Raw genomic sequence first — 8,870 nt, forward strand, 5'->3', positions numbered from 1 at the left:
AGCTGAAATGCATTTGACTGCTGTAAGACATAGTAATAATAATAATAATAATAATAATAACAACAACAACAATAACAATAATAATAGCAATAATAACAAGCCTTTAAGCCATTTCAGGTTTGTTGGTGTTTGTGATCTGCTTTGAACTCTTAATTTTGCTTCTTTCTCTAGAGAAGGGCATGCTGTGAACAAGGGCAACATGATACGGCTTTCACTTTGGAAAAGCTTTCTTGGAGTTTTCCAGTTTCAGGGAGCTGTCTATGAAGCTATGCATATGGTCTAATTAAAAGCTTATGTGACTGAGGCAGAGAAATAAGGGGAGGTTTTATTTGAAAAGAACACTTGCTGCATTTTGGCGAAGCTTTTAGCTGAAAGACATTTTAATTTTGATTTGCCACATCCCACGAATGTTTGCACCTTCATGCTGGCCTGCAGACAGGCTGCACGGATTCATGTTCCCAGCCCTTTCTGACACTGGATCTGCCTTGCTGCACTCCTATTTATGTTTTATAAACTTAAATTCTGGTTTGCACCAACATGCCTTGCCTGTAATCAGTCTCTGCTCTGCAGCCCATGATGAAGACAGCTCACCTTGAGCTTTCAGGCTCTAGTTTGTTGACCTTGATCTGCAGGAAGGCAGGCTGCTTGAGCAAGCATAGCAATCCTTTCTGAGGAAAAACCCCCTCCGTGACTTTGTCATACAGATTTCCTTGTTTAGTTCCTTCTTTACAGCTCATTACAAATGTAAAACCGCTTATCTAAAATACAACTGTGGCCTGTTGCATTACCATTTATTGAGAAAAAGTTCTGTTTTCTGAGCACTAGCAGAAGTAACATGCGCTACCACTCAACAATATCGGCTCCTGGTATCATTCCACATGGAGCTGACACCAGCAGCTATCTCTCCAGCAGCCTGTCTCTTCCTGTTAGCGTTTGGCAAAATTACAAGGAGTTGGTAACAAGGCCCTGTAATGGTCTCTACTGGAATTTTCCATGCTGGGTGTATTCCTCTGCCTGAATATTTTGGGGAATGCTCTAGCAAAAATAGTTCCATTATTGTGAAGGGGTGAAACATAAGGAAAAAATAGTTTGAACAACTTTAAAACACTTTTTGCCGTTATTTCATCCAGAAGTTTGCAGTGCTTTTTTGGAGTAGGAGCTTGAAAATGAGCTAGGGAGCTCACCTGGGGACCAGAATGTGGCTTTTTAAAGGAGAACTTTTGAAATCACTGAGCATTGCTGCCTGCACATTCGCAAGCCGTTAAACTCTTGAGGACACCATACTGATCTTGAAGACAGTCGCTTCAACACTCAGACCATGCATTTGCAAGTGCTCTTCGAGGCTGATGAAGACCATTCAATATGGGGTAAGGAACAAGGAGTCTTTCTCTCACTCTCTCAACTTACCCTACAGCACTGACCACAAAATGAAGATGCTGGTAAGAGAGAAGCAAGAGGCAGGCTGGTATGCAGCAGCAGCAGAGGATAAAGATTGGATGGGCTAATAGACCTTTGGGATGCCATTATATCCCTTTCCGAATTTGGAAGACAGTTTTCCCACTTCTGCCTGCCACCTTGCAGACTGACCATCTGACAATTCATTTGCCTCATCCCCCATCAGGGCTTGCCCACACAGGAAAATGTTGCACATGTACTGATATCAGTTCCTCTCTTAGCTTGAAAGGCAGAGGTATACCTTGTTTCTCTCAAAGTCCAGTCTTGCTGGTTGGGTAGGTGAAACTCAGCAGGTTTCCACCAGTGGGAAGCCCCCCTTTTTTTTTCATTTTTCTTCTTAAAAAATAATCCAAGGGTATTTTGTTAGTAAACGTTAGAAGAACTGAATTGTAGCGTCTGGCATTTTGGCCTCTAGCACTATTTGAGAATGATATTGAGGAAATGAATCATGGTTTGTGCTGAAGGAGGCTGTTGTTAGCCAGACCATTGCCTCACACATCCCAGGAGCTGGAATGCAGACAGTAAATGAGGCAGGGACCTCGGTGAAGAACACAGATGATGGTGAGGTTGAGGAACCTGAATCCCTGACCAGAATCATTGATTTTCTCCTGGAGTCTGCCAGGGAGCTCCAGTGTGATGTTAGATAAATAACTTAGAGGAAACTTTCCATATGACTTCACTCCTGGTGAATTCCTCCTTTCCTAAATTCCCCTCACACACAGAAGGATCCAGGCTGTCAAAAAAATAAAAAAAGAGAGGATCTCACCTAGACCTAGAACAATGAGGTTTGTATTTGTACATTTCTACTTTTGTCTTATCAAAGTGCAGTATATTTAGCTAGTCAGCCCCTACATGACTCACATTAGAAAATATGACAAGTTTGGGCTTAATCCTTCTAGTCCTTATTTCACAGGGGTGTTGTAAAGATTAACTGATGCTTGTGGAATATTCTCAAACCATAGTAACAGTATAACTGGAAACTGAAAGAATATATGAACACATCTTGGTTCAGTACAGTTCTTGGATGTAGAGAACGGTAGATAAGACCTGAAAACACTGTTGAAATGATGAGGTTACAAGAGTATACAAACCACGCATGGTTTCAGTGAGCCCCAGCCACTCTTTGTGCTAATTAAAGTGAGAAAAATAGCATGTGTTGAGATAATTTGTAAAAGCTCTATAATGGGCTCACAAAAGGGCAAATGACAATTGCACATGAGACTTCAATGGGCATTTCCTACTGTGCAAGTATGGGATCTGCCAGTCTTAGCTTTTGGTAGTACAAAACTGTGTGTGGATGTTATTGTAGAAAAGGTATGGATTTTGCTCCACGCAGTGTGGAATACCTCAAGGTGACTTGAATCTGTTGGCAGACATAGGACTCTCCCATGCAGTGTTGTTCCACAACACCAGGATCTACAGCCCTCAGGCACTACAAACCTGTGCCTGTGCTTTATCCCAGCCCAGGAGGAGCTCCTCAGACTGTGGTCTTGTGAGCCGTTGATGCACGATACGTTTTAAGGAAAGTTTTCTCCCTTTGTGAAAGAACCATCACTGCAGAGCTGAACAACTCTTCCGTAGCTAGCCAGAGGAATGCAGAACAACTTCAGGAAAGAACAAGGAATGGCTATTAGAAGATGGCACTTAAGAAGGATTGGTATGATCTGAAGAGGATTTAGGAAGTCCTTTTCACAAGATAACTGGAATTTATTCTCCCTTACTAGACTTTCTTGTCCTACACTTTTCATTCACCATGAGCCAAAATAGACCAGAATACTAACCTCAAATTATTGGCAATTTGTTCAGCTCTCTAGAAAAATGCCTCCAATAAACACAAACCCTGCGAGTCAGTGTAGCATTAAATCAAACCTTAAAAGATGAAAAATGCTTCTTTCACTGTTTTATCTGAAGCCAAAAAGGATATTGCTTTACATTTTTTCGAAATAGAAGTGCATAGCTTTACTGCTGCCTTCCAGCATCGAGAGATGTTCCCCCCGGTAAGAGCTCATTAATTTGAGAGTAGGCTTGATTAGACTAGAACTGAACAAGACCGAAACATTTCATTTCATTCTTTCACGCTAATCTCTTGGCAGAACAAACCCTCTTTTGCCCATCGCCCCCACTCAAAACAAACAAAAATAAGAGCTCCCCCTCCTTCAAAATCTGTATGGACCACAAAATAGCCTGAAGGTCTCTTTTGTTATTACCATAAAATGCATTACACAAGTGAATAAAATAGCTGTTGGTAGCTCAGGTCTATGGGATACTAGTAATCCTATATAATTGCCAACTTGTGGGGTGATTGGTGAAAGAAATCTTAAAGCCTTTTTATTTTATCTTAGTAATGATGGGGGAGTTACCCAAAACATATGAATGCACCTCTCCTCCTTTAGACCATCAAAGGTTCAACAATGAATTCCTTTCTTTGAGAAAGCTGGGCTTTAGTCTGCCATGAAACTCAATCCATGGCCCTCTAATTAATTTTGCTAAATAGATTAGCCAATTGGAGTTGCTGCTTCAGAGGGAAGCAACCTCCAAAACAAGTTTTTCCCCATTCTCAAGGTGAGATGTTTTGCTCACAGGACATCCTTTCAAGTGCACTGGAGTACTTTTAGACTGGATTAGCTGAGGCAAATGGATTAGTCTTTGTAGGTATTAGAACCAAGGGCCTTTAAGAAAGGAAAACAAGGTGCCTAGTTTCACCAGTATGCCACTAAAAGCTACTTAGTGCAAACATCCGTAAAACTGTCAAGAATGAGGACTTGTAAAAGCAACTGTAAGCACATCCTCAAGCTAATTGTAAGACACACATTTACACAGAAATATGCAAACTGCAAACACAGGTTGAATAGGGACCGTCACACACATATCTGATCTTGGTGATCATAAAGAATTTTTACTGGTGTTTTGAAGGACACTTGAAATGCCGCAGCATCTGCTGATTTTTCTTCCGAGCAAGTCATTTGATTAAGGCATTAATCCTCTCACAAAAGTACCCCCGAATGACACTCCTCTTTACTGACTTTCTGAGGGTCCGAGCCAGAAAAGTGCTAAGCTTTACAGAATGGGGGACTCCACACATCAGTGGCAATGTGCAGCCATTCAGGGTTGGGTCCAAGACATATTTCTTGCATTCCCTTCTTGCCCGAGTGTGAAACAGTGAAACGGCAGGAGGAGAACACTTGTGCGAAGCTCAGAAAGTGACTGAAGTAGGTAGGAATTTAAAATAATTCTTTCTCCTAAATGGTTGCCTCCCTTATCGCAACAAGCATTGACTTGACTTAGCATTAATGAAGGACATGTTCCTGTTTCTATAGAAAAGTTTTAAAAAAAACCCCAAACCCAAACCCCATAATTTAGGTGGATAAGCAATACGTACCACAAATAATAAACCACACATAAATAGAGTTAAAATACACTAGTTATTTGACCTGCTGCTCAAACATCCAGAGGTTATTAATCTCTGTAGAGGGTTCAAACACTGAAGAAGAAAGCTTGGCATGCTAATAGGTCATTTGAATCATATCCAGTGTTTATATTATGCACCTCTCCAAATAAGTGCTCCTCACATGGACAGGGTCTCATGTCCTTGGTTGTAAAGGAGGTAGTCCCTGTGTTTGTTCCAGGAAAGACACACTTGATATAAGGAACATCTTACTTTGTCGAGTTCAAAAGGGGGTTTTGCAGTTATTCAATTCCTTACTAGAAATTTTAGGAATTACTATTCTGCAAGGAACCTGGAGTGCAACTCTTTTCCCTTTTCTTTCAGTTGCACAGATCAAGGAAGGCCTTGATTTAATTTCTATTCTCATGCAAAGGAAGGGAGTTATTGAGTCTTCTCTAGTTTTTCAGGAACTTTCCTCTTTTCTGCTTTGTCAGTTGAAATATGCTTTTCCCAGTGATGCTGGTAAACCTTCTACTGATTTTATAAAGCAGAGAATGTGGTGAAAGCCTGTCTCATTGCCCAGTACCATGGCTAGTAGTCTTTCTTCTGAAAGGTTATGGTAATATCTTACTTAAATGACAGTATCAAAGTTGAGAAATGGAAGAAAAGAAACCCTTGTGAAGGGTGACTAATCCTTGGTCTTACTGAACAGGTTGAATAGGGACAAAATAACTAAAAAGATGAGAGTGAATGGTAAATCTTAGAAATGCATTTATTAAATATAAAAATGCTTGAGAATTATTGTGTATCAGTAAACACTCTACATACAAATTCAGTAAACAAACTTGCATGTTACTTTGGGATAGTAATACCTCATTAAGTATCCTTTAAAAATCTGTCTCTCTTGCCAGCTGGGTGAGAGCACACAGAAATGACACATACATTTGAGAATGTGTTCAAAATACCATTTTCCTTATCTATTTCATGAGTACTGTAGAAATGCCTATAAAATTCACCCAGAGATAATGATCTACTGTTCAGTAGCACCTTCCATTCAAGGTCTCACAACTTATTACAATCATTTGCAGAATCTTACAACTCTCTGAAGAAGGGAGTAGGTTTCTCTGATCTAGATTTGTCCTTTGGCAGCTACATTGGGAACAGTGCACTTATCCTAGGGATGACGTTGGCCTTTTGTCTGCTGTCAGAGCTGAGCCTGCAACACTCAGTGGGCACAAGGGAAGCTGTAAGTACCTAGATGCCTTCCAGAAATACTGAGATAATCTTCAGGGTTTTTATTCATGCAGATATAAAATGTTGATCTAAATTGTAAATGTTGTTTTCAGAAACACAGAGCACCTACACATCCCACTGTGAACGATGGGAGCCTTGGGTGCTCAGTACGTCTGAAAATCCAGGCCCTTGGGGTGCAATGTTCCCTGACAACAGCACTACCATCCAGCATACAACAACTGAAACCGGGAAATCAGAAAAGGCCTCTGCTATCCTACTGCTTTTTATGTGACCACACTGCAGGAAGCAGAGTTGCCATCTCCCAAGTATGTTTACATCACTGTTCTCTCTAGGTGTTAGAAAGATCAGTTAGCTGGAGAGTGAGCATCTTCGTATAAACAAACTTGGTTTTATGTAGACCTCTAAGCCACCAGAGCCGCTGGAAATCCAGCAAGGTACCTTATTTACATGCCTTGTCCAACATGCATGCTATTTGTTTGTATAGTGTAAAGGACAACTTCCCACTAATGACACATCAGGGTTTATGTTTATTCTGATTGCTGACCTCACTGAAAGAGGAACAGGCTTTTGGTAATACTCTGAAAACAGTCACGAAGCTGTTTTCCAGTATAAGAAATTTGCATCTGAAGTGTAGCAGCTACATTGCAGGTCAAGGAAAGCAGAAGTGCCACATGCAAGCTGATGAGGAATATAAGTACACTGTATCAGATCTGCTAATAGATCTGATCATAGATCAGACCAGCAAGCAGGGACAAGCGATAGTAAAGTAACGTGAATGAAGGTAATGAAAACAGACTGGAAGCAGATTTAGGATGAACATAATTAGAGTTAATGTTAGCACTGAAAGCAGAGATTTGGGGGTTGGTGGTGCCTGGGGCTAGTTGACGTTTATCAGCATAGCTTGACTGTCTCTCTAAGTGGGGTTTTGTACCTGGGAAGGGATTCTGACATTTTGTTCACAATTGGACCACCTGCTCATGTCTCATCAGCTAAAAAGAGCTTAAAGGCTTCTTAGCACATGGGAGGTATGGATCAGGCATGCAAAAATATTTAAGTCTTGGATGCGGCATCTCTTAGCCATAGCCACAGGAATAGGTGACTCTTATTTATGCCTTTATTCAGCAAAATCAAGGCATAAATATCTAAATAAAGCCCATTTCTAGCCAGAAGTATGTGAAGAGTCCTTTCGTGTGTCTGCAGCTGAAAACATGCTGAAGTGCTGGGATGTACCAAGCTCTCCCGAGCTCTCATCTTTCCACACTTCTCACCTACCCCTAGCCCCAGTGATATTCTGGTGATCAGCACAGACCAAGGGCCCCACCACGTGTCTGCTCTGATGTGTCCAGTGCCAGTTTGGGGAGTGTGTCACAAGCCCACTTTGGAGTGTAACCTTGACCTTTTAAAGCCTGAATATACTGGGTTCGCATCCACTTTTGCTTTGCTGTCAGGTCTGAATGTCCAACTCACTCCCTGATTACTCCTGACCTGATGTGGTGGGCAAATACTTCTGGGACGATGAGGGCATGTGCCCCATCACAAACCTGGTGGGAACAGGTTCTTCTCTGTGACACCTATGGGACAATTTGGGGCAGGACAGAGACTACCTGCTTTTGGGACAAGACTGGGTCATTTCACATTTTTCTCCCTCCAGGGTGCTTCTTATTCCTTCCACTTGATGCTGCTGGGATAATCTTGTTAATGAGAAACCAACTGCTATTTTTGAAACCGATCATTGGAAAACTGGTGTGGGGTAACAATTCTAGCCTTGGCACCTTTAACAAATGCACTACAGCCCAAATGGACAGATTTGGACATTTATTTCTGTCAAGGGTTGAACAAAACCTTCCAGTTGAACCCCTTGAGTCCCTCCCCTCCTCCTTTCCTCTCCTTTCTTCCCCCGACACCCTTTGCCAAAGTTCAGCTCAAGTTGATGAAGAATGTATATTTTTTGAATGGTAAATGCCTGGCAGGCCTAGGAACTATCTGCAAGACAGGTGTGTGGCTCAGGCAGCTTCCAACTCCCTGCTTTGGACTGATAGTGCTTTTGTAAGAAAGCAGCTTCAATCCTGTCCTGGAAGAAACATTCCTGCCCTTGGGGGACAAGTGATTCATTCAGTCAATGAGGTCAGTTCTGCTGCAGATCTGCTTAAGAGAAGCTGCCAGCTATATTGAACTTAACTCATAGTCACAAACCATTATGGAATTTGTGCTTTCTACCTTTTTGCAAAATGGTAGAAACGGTGACCTTGGACTAAGCTCAGGTCTAAAATTCAGTGTCACAAGGATGAGCCATTAATGCAGCCTGAGTGGGAGAGATTCATTCTTGGCATATGAAAGCAAACAAGCCTGCAAGGGAATGAATCTCCCCAAAACTGAAGGGTAAAGGGAGAAAGGAGGAGGAGGTGAAGAACAATTTGAATCAATCTGCAAATTTTGTGATTGCTGTTTCCCAGTGGGGATGTCCTCACTGTGGGGGGGTTCCTAGCTGAAGGGGATGCTCAGGTGCAAAGGGGAGTGAGTGGGGAGCGAGAAGACCCTAAAACAAGAGCAGCATCTGAAAAGCTTTATGGGGTGTGTGATGAAAGCACAGCTGTCAGTGGGGAAGAGAGAGTGTCTCCAAGCACACAGTATGTGTCACTGCAGCAGAAAGGAAGAATGTGTAAAAAGGTTATAAATCTCTGGGTCACAGCCCCCAAGGTTTTGCCAGTGGATGTCTGGGGCTGTTGGGAGTTTGCTCACATGCCTCCTCCAAAGACTTCCCAGGCAGCATTTTTGC

This window comes from Harpia harpyja, chromosome 21 (assembly GCF_026419915.1).
Source record: "Harpia harpyja isolate bHarHar1 chromosome 21, bHarHar1 primary haplotype, whole genome shotgun sequence".
Classification (NCBI taxonomy): Eukaryota; Metazoa; Chordata; class Aves; order Accipitriformes; family Accipitridae; genus Harpia; species Harpia harpyja.